This window comes from Streptopelia decaocto (assembly GCF_964273445.1).
Source record: "Streptopelia decaocto genome assembly, chromosome: 16".
NCBI classification, from domain to species: domain Eukaryota; kingdom Metazoa; phylum Chordata; class Aves; order Columbiformes; family Columbidae; genus Streptopelia; species Streptopelia decaocto.
Window position 1 is genome coordinate 3,816,446 of NC_138671.1, and position 16,433 is coordinate 3,832,878.

Consider the following 16,433-nt stretch of genomic DNA (forward strand, 5'->3'; position numbering starts at 1 on the left):
CTACTGGATTTTCTGGAATATGAGACCCACCTTGTTCTCAGTGTTACATTTATCGGTACCTTGAGTTCCGTATTCTTCAAACAGGCCATTGTTTTCCTGGTCTGAAACACCTCTTCTGTTTTGTTTAATTCTAGCTTTTCTGCATCATTCGTACTTGATTTGTTTGATTCAGCCTCTAACTCTGCCGCTTGTAGTTTGCCAGGGTCTGATCTTTTCAGTGGGATTGGTCAGACATTCTATAATAGATAAAGCCACTTCAAAGTTTCCGAGGCAGAGGCTGCCTGTCTACTAGATAAGAATTACATTTAATTCTATTATCTCCACTTGTGTTGGTGGACTAGATTTCATTTGGTCTTTTAGAGAGAAGCGTTCTTCAGACAGATCGGGGATTTGTTTTAAGGACAGGCTTTATTATGTGGTCTATAAAGTGCATTGTAGCCCTATAGGAATACTTTGTGTGTCTGGTTCCTGCCTGCAATTTTGAGTGCTAACTTTATTGGTGGCGCTTCTAATTATGTACACAGGTTAAATTCCCAGACCAACAAACAGGGAGTTTCATCATCTGTCCCATTAAGTGCAAGAGGGTTTCTGTGCTGTGGAGAAGTGACAGCCTAAAACCAGGACCTACCGCTGGCAGCGAGGGGAAGCCCTTCCTGGTACGGGCTGCACCGGGCACCTTCCCATCCCTCCACAGTGCCTAACTCATTAAAGGATGTATCTATCGGCTTCTTAAATCAGCCACAACTTCAGCACTTACAGGTTAGGTAACTATCATTTAATTAAGTTCCATCTGACGAGGGGGCAGATGTGGATGGTTTGCCAGCACGTAGCAGTGTGGCTGTTGGTTTTATAGGACTGGGGAAACTGGTAACACCCATCCTTTGTGCTCCCGACGGCCCCTGAACAAAAGGGCTGAGATCAGTGTCCTGCTAATGGACTTAACTGGTCCATAATCGAGACTGCAGGTACTTGGGAAACAACCTCCTTTGTTGCATATCCTTTCAAGTTTGGCTTAGTTCTTCCCATTCAGTTTACCTTGGTACTGGATATTGCTAAGGCTTCAGCGCTGGCTTCCACCACAGTTCAGTCCTCAGGGCTTGCCAGTGGGGTTTTTACTGGTTTCAGGGCTTACATCTATGGTGTTTGTTCAACTTTCTGCTTGAATTTTCCATTTTGGAAGGTTTCTTTTCCTCCTTTGTCTTTTTTGTACCTAGTGGCTGCTTCTGCTTGGGATTAAGTTTAGTTTTTGTTTCTACCTGAAGTACTAAGCCCCAGCAATGGATGGTAGCTAAGGAAAATAAGAAATATGTTCTCTGACTCTTACAGCAGTGTTCACCTCATATAAAAGCTCAAGGATTTGACTTGATTCCTTCCTCTTTGATTAATTGAAGCCTAACCTAACTGAGCTGAGAGCTTTCCCTTCTCTAGTTTAGTGTGCCTTGTATCCTGTTTTGCTGTACTTGCTATGGTACCTTAGACATGACACTGATGTGAGAGGGATATTTATTTTTAGCACTTCTTCCCATGATTAATCCATGCAGGTTCTGTTTGACCGTTCAATGCTATTTTAATGATGTAGGCAACAGCTGTTTTCTCCATGTCTTATCAAATATCCTCCATGTTCTAATAATAACAAATAAGTTTCTTTATTCTTGCCTATTACGAATTTCCACCCGAAGGATCTCATTGCATCTCTTCATGGGGACTGCAATCTAGGAATAGGGACTTGGTGGCTAGATAGATTATTTGCTTTAAAAATAAGTATGATTGAGGATTTAGCATTAATTTTGTCTTGATTCTATTGTTACATCTAGGATGACATTTAGGGCTAATTTTTTGAACAACTCAGTAGTTTTAACTATTTCCTTGTTACCCTGGTAAAATGACAGGTATGCCAATGTGCTTTGCTGTCAGAAGCTGTACAGATTATTTAGTTACGCTAATTTCTGGTTTTATTAACACTTACATTGACTGTGTTTTAATGCTCCTGTTTACAGATTCTTATTTTGTGATTTTTTTTCTATATATTTTCTCTCATCCTTTTTGTTGCCTGTTTACTGTCACAAAACTGATACTGTACCAATTGTCTAATTTTACAGGAGATCTCTCTTTGATAGTATCTGGCAAAATATGGTATCTGCACCACTGTTAAATGGTACATACATAAATATATTTTGTTGTTGTTGTTGAGCAAGGCTGCATGTGATTTAACTTGTCCTTCGAGTGGTCTGTAGAGCCACTGTCTGTGTTTATATGAGTGGCTTATGCCCACTTGTTCTTGAAACTCATCTTGCACTTCTGAACATTTCTGCTGTAAAATATACCTTGGCTAGTAAATGCAAAGCTTAAGCAGGAATGACTTTATGGCCGAGATATGCCGTTATTGTTCCGTTAGGGCGCGTTTCCTCTGAAGTGCAGATCCTGCCACCGTTCTCATGGTGGCCGATTGCTGCAGAATGTTTGTGAATCTGTTGGAAAATACAACCTGTTATTTGCAATGTGAAGGGGTGGACACAAGCCCCTGGTGAGATCCTGTTAGACAATTCTATGCAGCTTTCCTCACTGAGCTCAATAAATGATAATATGAGCGAGGTTATAAAAACAATACAGAGTGAAGCAGAGGAAATAAAACCAGATGATTTTGCTCTGTCATCCTGGCATCTGGCCGCAGCAGCAGCACATCTGCCCAGCAAAGGTCGAGGATCAAGTGCTTCTGACACTGCTCCCTTTTGTCAGGGGTTGTTCGCTTTGTATTGAGCACAAAAGAGTCCGTGTTTAGGCGTTTCCTGTCGTGTCCTCTAGCGTTATTATGTAAAGATGACTCTTGTTTTGGCCATACATTTTCTGCATATTGTCAAACCTTTTTTATCCTATGTGAGCTTCTGCTTACGGTTTTAAACTATTTTTAACATCTACATTTGTATATATATAAATAACGAATGGATGTTTCTTTTAAGCCTTTGTTACCTTTAGGTTCATCTGCTCTGTAAGAGCCTCTATCCTCTTTGCAGGCTCTTGAGTCCGAGTAAAAACAATCAATATAATTTTGTACACAGAGAAGAAAGGGATTAAAGCTTGATATTGCCACAGTATCCATATCCTCTTTTTCATATTAAATAAACAGGTAACTGGTTATTTAAATCCTAGGAACAGTTTTGAAACTAGCTGAAAGCCCTCACACATCTGCAACATGCAGGCAAGATAGTTCTTCATGAAAACAAAATTATTCCCGCATGTACCTTTACAAGGACATACTTGGGTTCATCCAGGGCATATTTCTGAAAGAACTTGTTCACCTGTACCAGCGTGCTTCAAAGTTCAATTTTCTGGCATTTTAGAACCTGCTGCCTGAACACATTGTGAGGATTGGAAGCATCATGTGGTTTGAATGAATAAAACCACCAAATTGCCTGGGGTGCGCCGGTGCCCCTTGCTGCGCAGGCTGGCCGCTTCTCTGCCATCAGCCCCACCATTTCAATCAAGTTTTTAATGGACTCCTGGGGCCTCCCCAGTTTCTGCTCAAGCAGAGTCTGGCACCAGTCTTCCCAATTTCATAGCAATGAAAAGCTTTATTTTAGCTTCTGATTGTACAGAAATTTAGTGACAGGTAGGAAACAAACAGGCTGTTGGACGAGTGTGACAATAGCAGGAAAGGATCATCTTTACAGAAGATTCATAACTTGCATTTTGTTTTGTCAAATTAGGAAAGTGCAAAGTATTATATAGAGCAACCATAGCTCAGACTTCTCTGGAATATCTTTCAGATTTTGACAGACTGGCAGTTTTAATTAAGAGGGTTCTATTTAATTCCTTTTACCTTTACACCTGAGAGTGCTCACAGGCCTATGCAGGTTTAGACTGCAATCCTGCAGTGGTTTGGGTTTTTTTAGTATAATTGTTGGTCATTAAAGAAATTGAAGTAAATATTATGAAGACTTTTCATTTTCATTCTTGTTCAGGAAGTTTCCAAATCACCTCTTACGTAAGATATTTTCAACAGTTTCTTTGTATTTCAAAACCTTTTTATTATAAATGAAGACTGTACCCTAAAACCGTAACACTCGCCAATTTGCAATAATTATGGGCTAAAAGAAGCCATTGTGATTGTCTCTCAATGTTAGGTTTTTAACAGCAGTTGTTTTAACAACTGCTAGAAGTTGAAGTAGTGTCATCTACCTGAAATAGATGTTGGGTTTTTATGAGAAGGGTATCCAGTATCTTTCTCTGTATCCTTCAGGGAGTTATGAGTATTATTCCTCCATACAGTAGGTGGAGACAAAGACCTAATGAATTTTATAATGTCTCCTCAGATGGATTTTATTAGCTATGCCAGGTCTCTCCTGATTTGGGGTATTGTTAAATTCCTTTATAAAAATAACAAATATCAAACAATTTTGTTCCAAAGCCTGCTAATTCATTTTTACATGAAGTACCATGATGCTTTTGCTGACTACTATGGTTAAATTGTTTTTTTTCAAATATAAGGTCTGATTTGGAGATTGAGGAGGTATCTGTGAGACCTTTCTGTGCGAGTTCAGATCTGCCTTAGGCCCAAAAATTCAGAGGTCAAAGCACACCCAGGATTGACTTCAAGTTTGAACGTATCAAGAAATTCCCAGTGGTGTAGGAGTTGGATCTCTGTGCAGACGGGAAGATGGAGGTGTGGTCTGCCTCTGCTTATAAAGTAAATTCATATGTGTGCATATGTTTATATAAGTCATCTGCATGTTTACAGGTAGGTGTTTGTGTGCCTACAGCATGTTTGGCAGCACACAGAAGATGGCATTGGCATCCTGCCTCTGCCTAAAGTTAACTGAAACCTTACCATATCATTTGGAATAGTGAGAACAAATAGGGTATAATCCGTAAAGTAGGAGAGATGGGTTTATTAGCTTTTGAAAAGGAAAAAGGAGCTTTGCAGTGCAAGGTACGTTTCTCCTGTTCTGTCGGATGCAAAGCAGGTTGCCTCAGGAGAGAAGGGTTTTCCGTATCTGTGCCTCATTCTCAGCTAAGGTTACAATTCGATATTAACCTCTGTGATTTCGGCACATTATGGGTGGATTTCCTCGTTCATTGATCTCAGACTGGTCTGTTAAATGTTTCTGTGCTTAAGAAGTGCAGAGTTCGTCTAGTGAAATGTGTGTGTGACAGCGCAGATGTGAGGACGCAAAGCGGAGTTTAACCAGCGGGAGGGAGCGGAGAGGAGCCCGTGTGTCAGGGTAGATCAGATGACCTGATCTCAGAAGCCATTTAAACAAACCGTTTAAGAAGAGACTTTCTTGCCTTACTTGCAGCTCCGTGGGCTGCTTCAAAGCTTGGAAGGGATTGCTATCAAGCACCTTCTGTTCCTTGTCTGCCTGTGAGAACAGAACATTTGCCTTCTTAAAAGAGATCCTTAGGATTGAGTTTAAAGCAAGAGAATGAATTGTTCTCTGACCATTTCCTCATTATGCCACGTAGCTTTGTGGATGTAGGACATATCTCTTGATTTCTCTGGGCTCCTTCCACTGGAATCCTGACAAAATCTCCATCTTGTGCGGAGAGTTGTGCGAGACCTGATTTTCACTCGTGGGTGGTTATATGCTATAGAAGGTTAAGATGCATGTTATTATTAAATACAATTCAAATGAAGAGGGAATAAGCACAGTCATTCTCCAAAAATAAGACAACACAGGCTTTGGGGATAACTGATAAAGATGTGCAAAGTCAAAGCCTCCTGCAGTTTCATGTCTGTTCTGGTGAGATGAGTGTTTTGCAGGGCACCTCTTTGAATAAATCAAAATATCCTCCAGCAAACACTAGTGGGAAGCTGAGAATGACACACCAGTGGGTGGATGGATGGATCTTGCCACTACTGATGCATGGAGCCTGTCATTCAAATAGAGGGAAAGGGGAATGTTGGATTAGAAAGTCTGAACATCTCAGTGTCTCAAGGACAGAAGCAGTATTCAGCTCTTCAAATGCAATGTGGTGTTTTCCAATTTTGACCTACTGAGCTAATTGCAAGGATTGAACAGAAATCCTGACTTGGAGAACAAATGATGATAGTCAGTGAACAGGCAGTTAGGCGACAGCATTACTGCTTGGTACAGGGATTACTTTTATTGGCCTCAGTTAAAGTTATGGTTTGTCAGGGTTTCTTGTATGCTTCTTTAAGAGTGTAATTTAATTTAAAATGTCAAGATCTGTGTAATAAACTGAGTTAGATCATTAACAGACATAAACTATTATGTTCCTGAGGCTTGTGGCACTACTTGCTGTAAATCCAGCACGATGTAACCAGGCATGCTGCCAGGGCTGAGAGCTCTGCAGGAACCCGGCTTTTGATGGACCCGTCTGACCTTTGCTAGGCTGAGAAAATAGGATTTTGAACAGCCCAGAGCCAAATGGGGATGGTCAAACTGACGGCCCGGTCTCTGGCTGGATCTACCTGCATCTGCTCTGTGACCGGCAGATGCTGGTTGAAAGATGCGCTCTCTAAATGAGGTTGTGTCAAAGTGCCCAGACTCTGCTTTTTTGGGCCGTGGTCGTGCAGAGGATACGATGGGAAGCAGTGGAGGGCTGGAGTCATCGGTGTTCGTGTGCTGGTCATTGCCCATGGGGAACAACAAGGTGTCAGTGCTGGGAGGGGGCTGAACTAGACCCAGTGGAGATATTGTCAGCAATACCCTACTTAAAAGACACAAAGTGAACCCCATTAATTTCTCCCTCCACTTCCAAGCAGAGTAATACAAGTTAAGAACTTCTTAAGTTCTGTGTTGTGTGGGGTTTTCTCTGTGTGTGGTTTTATTATTATTATTATTTTGTTTGGTTGGTTTTTTTTTGTTGTTGGCTTTTTTCCCCCTGTTCCTTACAGGTGATGGTAGCTTTTATAAGAAGCTTTCTGGAATGAAGGAAATAATGGAAACTGTGCTCTTTGCATGTACTTATTCATGCTTCTAAAATTAATTGCTTGAGTCATAATGGAAATTGCAACTAAAAAGCCAAAAAAACAACAGATATAACAAAATAACATTTGTAGACTTCAGATGGCATTCTTTACTATGTGTTGTTGAATATTTCATACAAAAATGTAGAAATGGATCAATATAAATGCCATCCAGTCTATTGGTTTTCTGTGCATGAATTTCCCTTATATTCCTCTATAAATGCATGTACATAATTTATACATTGTATTATTTCTATTCTATAGCAATAGCAAGCATAATTGACGAGGAAGAAAAAAAACAGGGAGATATTATAGTGTATTTTGTTATCTTCTCACTTGTTTAAAAATGCTCTTGGAAGTGGAAGGATAATGAACGATATGCTGTCATTTAGTTTCATTTTTAAGTGTGGCATGTGGATAATATCTGGTAGGTTTGACAAATGAAGCTGCCAGAGCCGTGAACTTGAAGCGCTAATGGTCAGGGCAGAGAGGTACGAACTCTGCTAAACAGAGCTCAGAAACTGGGCTGGACAGAGCTTTGCATCCCAGCATATAGTTAAATGCCTTTGTTGGCTTTGCTCTTTCTGTTGGCTTACATTGAAAGGATGCAGACTACTCGGGAAAGGAAGAATGAAGTGTCAAAAGTGGCTGGAGGGGAGACTTCTTTGAAAGTTCCTGAATTTGTGAGCCAGTAAGTAAGTGGGCAAATGTAGTGTTAACTTAGAAGGAAGTAAATTTCATTGGTGTGATTTATTTTGTTCACAGATGGCCAAATCCTGAGAGATACTGAGGATTAAGTGTTTTTTGATAAAATGTTCTTTTGTAGAAAGTTGCCTTGGGTTTTCTTCTTCAGATATGCAAAGATTTGGCTCTGTCTTTGACAACTCTAGTTTTGCTCAAATTATTTATCAAACTGCTTTGTAATGTCTGACTCAAATGCATGTAACATTTGCCTAAAAAATGTGTTTTGGTAATGAAAGCCCTTGCTTGAGGTCTCTGCTATTAAATCTCTGCTGAGGGGCAGGGAGAGGCTGTGAGGTTTTTGGCGAAGTTAATAAAATGTGTGGATTAGTGAAGTGCTGATTAGTGAGGTTCTATTGTAGACAGAAACATTCCTGCCTTAGCTGAGACCCAGATGGAAAGCCGCCCGCCTCAGATTGCGGAAAATGGTTTATGTTGCTGTTTTGCTGTACTATGTTGCTGAGATTGCAGCAAAGTGAATCTTACTCATGTCTTGAAGTGTAATTAACTGTGTTGTTCGATGTAAATATTTGAATACTGCTCATTCAGTCTCTAGAGGGGCCTGTTTAAAACAATTTTTGCCAAAGAGCTCAAAGGCCAGTAGGAATGTGTGTGTGTGTTACTAAACTTCTCTTTGTCCTGGACTCGAGCCAAAGCTTATAGAGGGCGAATGGGAAGATCTCATCCTATCTGATGTATTTACAGTAGAGCTCAGAGCACTTGATCAACGCTTCACTGTGCTGTCGTCGTTCCTGGGGTTTAGTTTAGATATGAAACAGAGTGTAGGACATGGACACAACAGGCAAAAGATCCAGGGTGCTGGAAGGGCTGGGGGGGCATAAAAAAAAAGAGTTGATCAGAAAAGTAGTGAACTATGCTTTCCTCTATATTACATAAAAATAACGGCTTTTTAAAATTGTAGAGCTCCCATTTTTGTTCCCAAGCATCAGTCAACTGATGTGGAGCCTCACGTGCTTCTTTCTGAAGTTTTGCTCGTGCTTGTTCCCCCACCCAGATGAGCAGGTAGCTGACACTCCTCCTTCACACTGGGCAAATGGGTACTCTCCATCTCAGTGAGATGAAACATTAATTTCAAATGACTTGTCAGCTTTAAAGAACTCATGTTGCAAGTTATCCTTCTATTTGGGCTTAACTCCAGCTTCTTCTATCTTTTAAAATATTAATGTGTGGTTATAACTGTATTATGAGCCTCACATCCTGTTGTAAACTGCTGTGAAACTCCCTTTCAGGAGACTGCAACTGAACATTTTTCAGGTACTGCATAGTTTTATAAAATGCTTTGGGTTGGTGCAGCTGTGTAAACTAGGGTTTTTGCCTCTGTATTTTAACAGAGTTTCCTTATTGCTAATTCTGGGCACATAACATAAGTATACTGTTGCTTTTAGTGAGATGTAGACTGTGGATTTCAGATTGACACAGGTTTCTCTCCTGGCCCCTCAAGGTCCTGTAGTTTTGTAAACAACTCAATTTCAGTCTGAACTTCTCTGTAAAATGAAAATAAATGAAACCGATTTCCCACCTGGTTTTGTTTATGATGTTTGTTGAGATTCCCAGGGGGTTGTGCATAGCTGGTCAGAAATATACTATCAGGTGGTCTGGTCTTGTCCATTAAGATCATTTTTTTGTTGTTGTTGTTCTTTTTTTCCCTTTGGGGTCATGGGGAGAAGAGGAGGCTGGTGAGAAAGGCAGAGAAGAGATTTACTGTGACTGGCAGGGAGATTCATTCCTCTTCCATGACAGCTCACATTTTCCTCTATGTTCTTCCAAGCCTGTGTTCGAAATTCTTCTATTTTGGACTAATCAAGATTTGGTAGCTGGAGGAAAGCTCACCCATTGTGTAAGATGCCAAGTGCTTTCAAATTCATTGATCTCGGTGGAACGTGAGGGAGATTGGCCATCAGCACAAGCGTTTCAGTTCCTAAACATTTCAGGCTTTAAAATGGGCGATTAATCTTGGCTCTGGCAGATCATCCAAGGACGTCAGCAGTGTGTGATATGTCCCATAAAGTGCAACTTCTAGGAATCCTTTTTTTAATTTGTAGAGCGCATTCGAGGCTCATATTCTGTTTGCATTTAGTCTAACGATGTCTCAGTGTGTTATTTAGAGCACATTTCAGAAGAGATGGAAGCATACAGCCAGTGTCTGGGCTAATGGGCTAATACAGCAGGACTCTCAGCTGTATAGGAGTTCAGTGCTTTTTGTAGGGAATATTTGTTTTGAAATAAACAAAATGGAAGTTTAGAGCAAAATCTCCATAGTTTAACGTAACTTTATCTGTTTTCACATAAAAACTCTCAGTCCTTGTCAGTCTACCTGAATTAAAAAAAATCAGTACTTTTAGGTGAGAAAGCGGCAGGGACCTGGTATCCTTCGTTTGGTCATGTCTAGAAAACCTAAGCAACCCTAACCTAAGCTTATGGATCCTGGACAACAAATGACCCTATAATAACAAGGGGATGTGACATGAAATGTGCATGGGGAAGTTGTTTTTCAGCTGTTTTTCAAAGCAGCAGACTGCACTTTCAAATTTCTGAGGGTTTCAACAATGTCATAACAATGGCAACTGTGCTTTTTAGTGCACTGTACGTTCCCAATCCACATGAAGCAAATTTGGCCATTGTGACGTGCTGCTTTGTAAGAAGCGTAGTTACTCTGCAATTACCTTCAGGCTTGTGCCAAGGAGTAACCCGTGGTTTAAGGCCAAAGGGTCCTGGTCTGTTGCCCGTGACAGTCGGCAGAGAGACTTGCAGCGACTTGAGCAGCGACTTGAGCAGCGACTTGAGCAGCGACTTGAGCAGCGACTTGAGCAGCTCCGGGCTCAGAGCTGGGAATTGCGGTGTGAATGCAGCTCTTGGGCTGCCTCGTGTTCTCGGTGTGACCCGCAGGAACAGCACTTTCCTCTCGCTTCACTTGACTTTGGGCAGAGCTGCTACTCTCGCTGTGCCTCACCAAGAAAAGGAGGCTTAAAAAACCATTAGTATTTCGAAAGCATTCGTTCTAGAGAGAAGGGCTGTGGAGGCAGAGCAGTAAATCCTGCTCTATTGGAGCTGTCCAAATATTATTGCTCGTATTGAAAGAAAGCTCTTAAATGAAGGCTGGTGTTCAGACGCCGGTAGAGCCCGAGAATCCTCACAACACCACTGATCTTCTGCTAGAAACGTGCAGCTTGCCAGTTGACTTAGTGTGTGTTCACGCAAACACCAGTGATGAACTTCAAGTTTCTAATTTAACTATTTATGTCTCTAGGGGAACAGATTTGTCATTGTTTTATGGATATTCTCATCCCTCTTTTTAAATGGTGCTGCATTTTGTTCAAGGTAGTTTTAGAGTACATAACTCTGGAAAGCATTTTTTAGATTTAAAAACAGATGTCACAGCCTAGTCCTTGTAAAACTCTCCACTTACCAGTCAGTCCGTCACAGGCAAAGTGCAGTTTATCTTTCCTGCGGGTATATATAAAGCTCTCACTCTATATATAAAATTAGGAGCAATGAAGCTTTCATTGTCTTGATTCAGAAACTGCTAAAGATCTGCAGATTTTTATTCAGCAGCTCCTGTTGGTCTTTGGTTCAAGAGGGTCTGAATTCTTAAAAACAAACCACAAACAAACAAAAAACCAAAACCCAAATGCACTGACACTGCCAGTGAGATCTCAAATGAGAACTATTTGGTGGGCTGGCTGTGTGAAGTCCAGTGTCTCGCACGCCCAGGACAGGCTGCTGCCTTCGGTCAGAGCTCTGACCTGTGGTGTATACATGGAAACACGTGAGCATGTGAGCGAATTATCCTTTTGCACTGGGACCACTTAAACTTGAAATTTCCAATGATAAATTGAAGAATATTTCTTTTTAAGTTGCAGTGCAGTAATGGGAGTTAGGATTTATAAGCCCTGCCAAATTCAATAAACTTGTGTTATAGCCTTTTAAAATTGTTATATCGAACACTGCTTATAAAGAGCCGTCTTCTTTCTATTGTTTCATAATTTATTCAGTGTTTTCTTAACTGGACCATCAGCAGAACAGTAAAAATGCCACTGAGTAAACTTTGTTTAATGGTGAACAATTTTTGTCTATGTTACAATAATGTCTGTGGGAAGAAACAATTACCTTGTGATTTGCTGTCAAAGTGGTAAGTGCATTTTCTTTCCAGTTCATTTAGAAGGGACATCACTTTCAAGCTTTCCCTTGTTCTCTTTGTGGGGTTGTTTCCTCTTCTGTACATTTGGGTTTTTTGCCATGCACACTGGAAAGTACTGGTTCAGCCCCAAATCCAGGATCCATAAATCCTCTGCTGTCCTCTGTTCAGTGCTGCTCTTCAATGATGCATTTTTAGTACAGCTCAAGATCGTTGCTTGGCTGTTTACTGAACCCCCTGCCAAAACAGAACGAGCTTCCCAGTGACGGCTATTAATGCTATTTTTCTACTGAGTTTGCTGTATGAACCAACACTGCTGTTTGTTTTGTTACGTTTCCATCTTCCGTTGAAGTGCAGAGAGTCTCAACGATATGATCTGTTTGCTTTTGATACCTGTCCAAAGTGTTAGGGATGGAAGCATTTGTGAGTCTTTGACCATTGCATGTTGCATTTATTATCGTTATTATAATAAGGTAAGAAGGCAGTTAAAAATGTTTATTGTGGCCTGAAACTTCACAAGTGTTTCACAGTCCTTCCTTTTAGTGAGTGATGGGCAGTCCCTGGTATGTTTGCTGGGACAAGAGCATTCAGAGGGACTCAGAATCATTAGTTAAATCTGAAACATATTCTTTCCTCAAAGAAGAGAGGAGGATATGTCGCTGCCCAGAAGCACGTATAGAGACTCTGCAGGAAAGATGCTGAAGATTCAAATACATTAACAGAAAATAGTTCTTGGAATTGTTGGGGAGGGAGATCAGGGTTCTGGGCAGCACCCGTGTGTGCCACCAAGCTGGGGGTGTCTGTAAGCAACACGGAGCCTGTTGATTTGTATTTGTATGGTCTAATCCAAGATGTCCTTCCAGTACAGTTTGCGGGGCTTTCATCCTCAGAAATGCCTCCCAGTCTCAATGCTCCCGTTGTACGCTGAGAGGATGGAAAGCTAAACTGACCCCAGGGATTCAAGGTGTTTCCAATCTGAAGATCAGGCTGCTGTACAACCCTCTGTCATGAATAGCCTAAAATCTTCCCTTCAGGCTCTACGAGAAGGGCTGAGGCATAATCAGAGTAGTTGGCTCCACATATCACATTACTCTTCTTGGATGCCAGAATTCTGTTACAAAAAACATATTTGGAGTTCATAAATTGTTCTGCACTCTTCTCCAGCACGCTGGCCATTAACCACCACAGGGATTAAACAGCTACCATTATGTAGGCAGCATCATGTTTATAACAAATTGCTTCCTTATAGCCCACCTGCTGCTTTCAGTAATTTGAAAGCACAGTGAGTTAGGTCTCGAAAGTTGTATTTTGGAAGATGACGGGGGTTTAAATAAAAGGTTTTAAATTACCAGGCCTCAAATAGCTACCTAGAGAGGCAGTGTCTAGCATCTGGACTGTTACCGAATTACTGTAAGTCTCTTAATCAGCAAGGGAGCCCCTAAACTGAGTGGCTGGTGGGAGTGAAATCTGACACTAAATGGACAGCAATGTAAGAACGCTTTGTGAGCAACTCCCAGAGGAGCAGGATGAATAAGTGCATCTTTAGGGAAAGAAAACCCAAGTTTCCTTTTAGGATAGAAAAGCACATTCCGTTCAATGTATTTCCTCTTGTTTTTGTTTTTTGGTGGGTTTGTTTTCCTCATGTGGTTTTTGAATGCCTCCAGACCAGATCTTTGGTGCTATAAATTGATGTAGCTCCTTTGACTTCACTAGGGTTATGTTGATTTACTCCAGCTGAGGATCTGCTGTGAGTCTATTCTCATACCGCTGGAGTTAGCAAGTTCAAGCCCACATTTTGAGTGCTTCATGCATGCACAAGAAATTAATCATAGCAATGATGTGTGCAAAGTATGTGTGAACATTTTTCCACAGGCAGTTCTCAAAATCCTTGCCTCTGCTATCTCCATTTAATGTTCACCCTGTCTCTTCTCTCAGCTGTGCAGGTTTTACACTGGCGTAAGTCCGCTGACTTCAATAGGTTTGCTCCTGGTTTACACCTGCCTGTAAAAGTAGTATTAAATCATGCCTGTAACGTTAAATCTTCTGTCTCCATGTAAAGAATCATATCCCAAAGGCTCGTAGTTTTGGAATTACTATCCCCCTCCATTTAATGTAATAATGAGTGATGAACTGTATAGTTCCCATCCAACACCTCCTGCAGAACAATGTTTCACAGCAACTTCTGTGGATCTTGGCTCAAGCTCAGATTTCTTCAGGAGCGGTTTAGCATCGTCTTGCACGAACTTCATCTGTCTCTGTGTGTTGTCTTGTCCATTGGCTGAGCCGTGGTGAGCCTGGAGGGGAGAGGGGCTCGCTTAGATGTTTGTACTACTTTTTTACGATGTCCTGAACCATAATGCTGACAAGGCAGAGCTTTTTATCTAACAGTTGATATGGGGGAAACAAGATGCCGTCCATCCCTCTTCACCTGAAGTTAGCAGTGACCACTGCCTTCTCAAACAGCATTTTTCCAAAACTAAAGATCTAAATCATCTTGGAAGATAAGCTTTAAGATGCTCTCGGTCCTGAAGGCAGAACACAGAAGGGCCCATTGAAATAACCAGTAAGCGAATGTGTTGAAGAAAGGCAAAGAGGCTTTGGCAGCTTGGTGGGGACGGGCCCTTCAGGGGAGCGTGTGAGCAAAGGAGGCGTCTTCCTCCATGACGCAGGGCAGGGACCTCAGGATGTCTGGAGCTTCTTTCCTGTGCCGTATTTCACTTCTGCTTTGTCTGTAGTGAAGCAGAGGAGGGGTTACCTCACCCCAGTCAGCAGCCCTGCCTCCTGTGCCGTTTCCTTGGACTTCCCAGCAGAAGAGAAATCCGTGTTCGGCTAAAATGCACAAGGAACCTTACAACCTGGCAGGTGGAGAGTCCCAAAGAGAAAAACTGGAGCTGCCAAAGAAAAGTTTGGCCTCCTTGAAATACTCCACAGTAGAGTATTTGTTTCAGTTCTGATACCTGCGGTATTTTAACCTGACCTGGCTTAATTTAAACCTTCCTGCTATATGCACATTTGCATGTTTGCACAGATTAGCAACGCAGGCAGCTGCATGTTTGCACACATAACTACTTAGGGCAGCTGTTTAGGCTTCCACACTGCCAGCTATATTGATTTATTTAATTCTTCTGTTGGCTGCTGAATAATGCATGCCAAATGCAGAACTTGGATATGCTTTATTAAAATAATATAAACTAATGTAACTGCCCTGTAAAAAGGACATTATTCTATTTTTACTAGCAGAATTCATGCGCTGTATTAGTGCACCAGTCTGCATGGTGACTTTCATTTTATTTTCTTGTCTGAGTTGGATCTGATGGACCTGATAATGTGAATAAACAGATGAACATTTTTACTCCATATGGAGTAAAAAGCTTAAAATCTTTGTAAGTGAAAATAGATCTGAGGCGTTATTTTTAAGTATGAGAAGCATAAGTGTACATATGGTTTGTAGTCTGAGTTTTCTCTGTTCCATCAGTGACAGGAATAACATGAGCTGGAATCACTGTGGTTGCTGAGAACTGCATTTAGCCGATTACTTCTTTAAAATAACAACATGCAAACATGCACACCTAGTGAAGATTTAAAATAAAAATAGTTTAGCTATGTTAGATCATTATTTTGAAGATTTGTGTATGTAAGGGCTGATTGTTCAATCTCTATGCAAACAAATCTCAGTAACTTCATTCCTAATATAGTGAAGTTAAATTACATTTTCTGCATTCCTTGTCATGGTGTGTTATTTTAATTGGGGAAGTTTTGTACTTGCCTTTTCTTTTTACAAAGGCCTTATGATTATGCTTGGGAAGAACCCTAGTTCCATGGTGTAAATAGCCCTTTCTTCCTCTCCTGGGTAAATACTGCTCCTGCCATCTCATTGCCACCTTAGTCATCTGTTCCTGGAATCTCCTAATCCTGGCTATGGGGCTGCAGCTGCAGTTTACAGAGTTCAGTTTAATTCTCTTTTGCAGATCTCTTCTAAGAACCAAGTTGTGTGTTTGTTCCTCTGTTTGCCATCTATTTAAAAAAGACAAGAGTTTTGCTTCCTCTGACCAAAGCTGTTTGAAACTGTGCAAGAGATAGTTACAGACTTCTTAATATTATGTAAAAATGTGCTTGTGTCATGTGTAACGTGTGTGAGCGGCTCTGCCCTCCTGTGGATAGAAGCAGAACTCGGCTACATGCCCGGTCCCAGTGCTGCCGATGCATCAGAAATGATGTTTCAGTCAAGAGTCTGGTTTTTGGGGCAGGAGACTCTGAATCCTGCTTTTCTCTGGTGTTAAGCACTCCTTCACTGGAGCAAGAAGCATCAAGACAACCTTGTGGTTTGCTAGAGCAGCTTCCTTTCTTGAATCTTGGTCCTGTTTTTATTTCCTGTGTTGGTTTCGTCCCTCCCCGCCCGCTCAGCGCAGGACGCGGTCCCTGCTCTCCCAGCTCAGCCTCACCTGCTGTGGCGCGGTTTCGTGGAGCCTCTGCCGCGCTCCCTGGGATACTGGGCACCCTTTGGAAGAGCCGATGTTGCAACACGTGGATGTGTGTCACGGTTTAGCTGCACTGAATTTGAAGTGATATGTAGCAGCGTATCAAAGCATACTTGCTTCTGGTCACAGC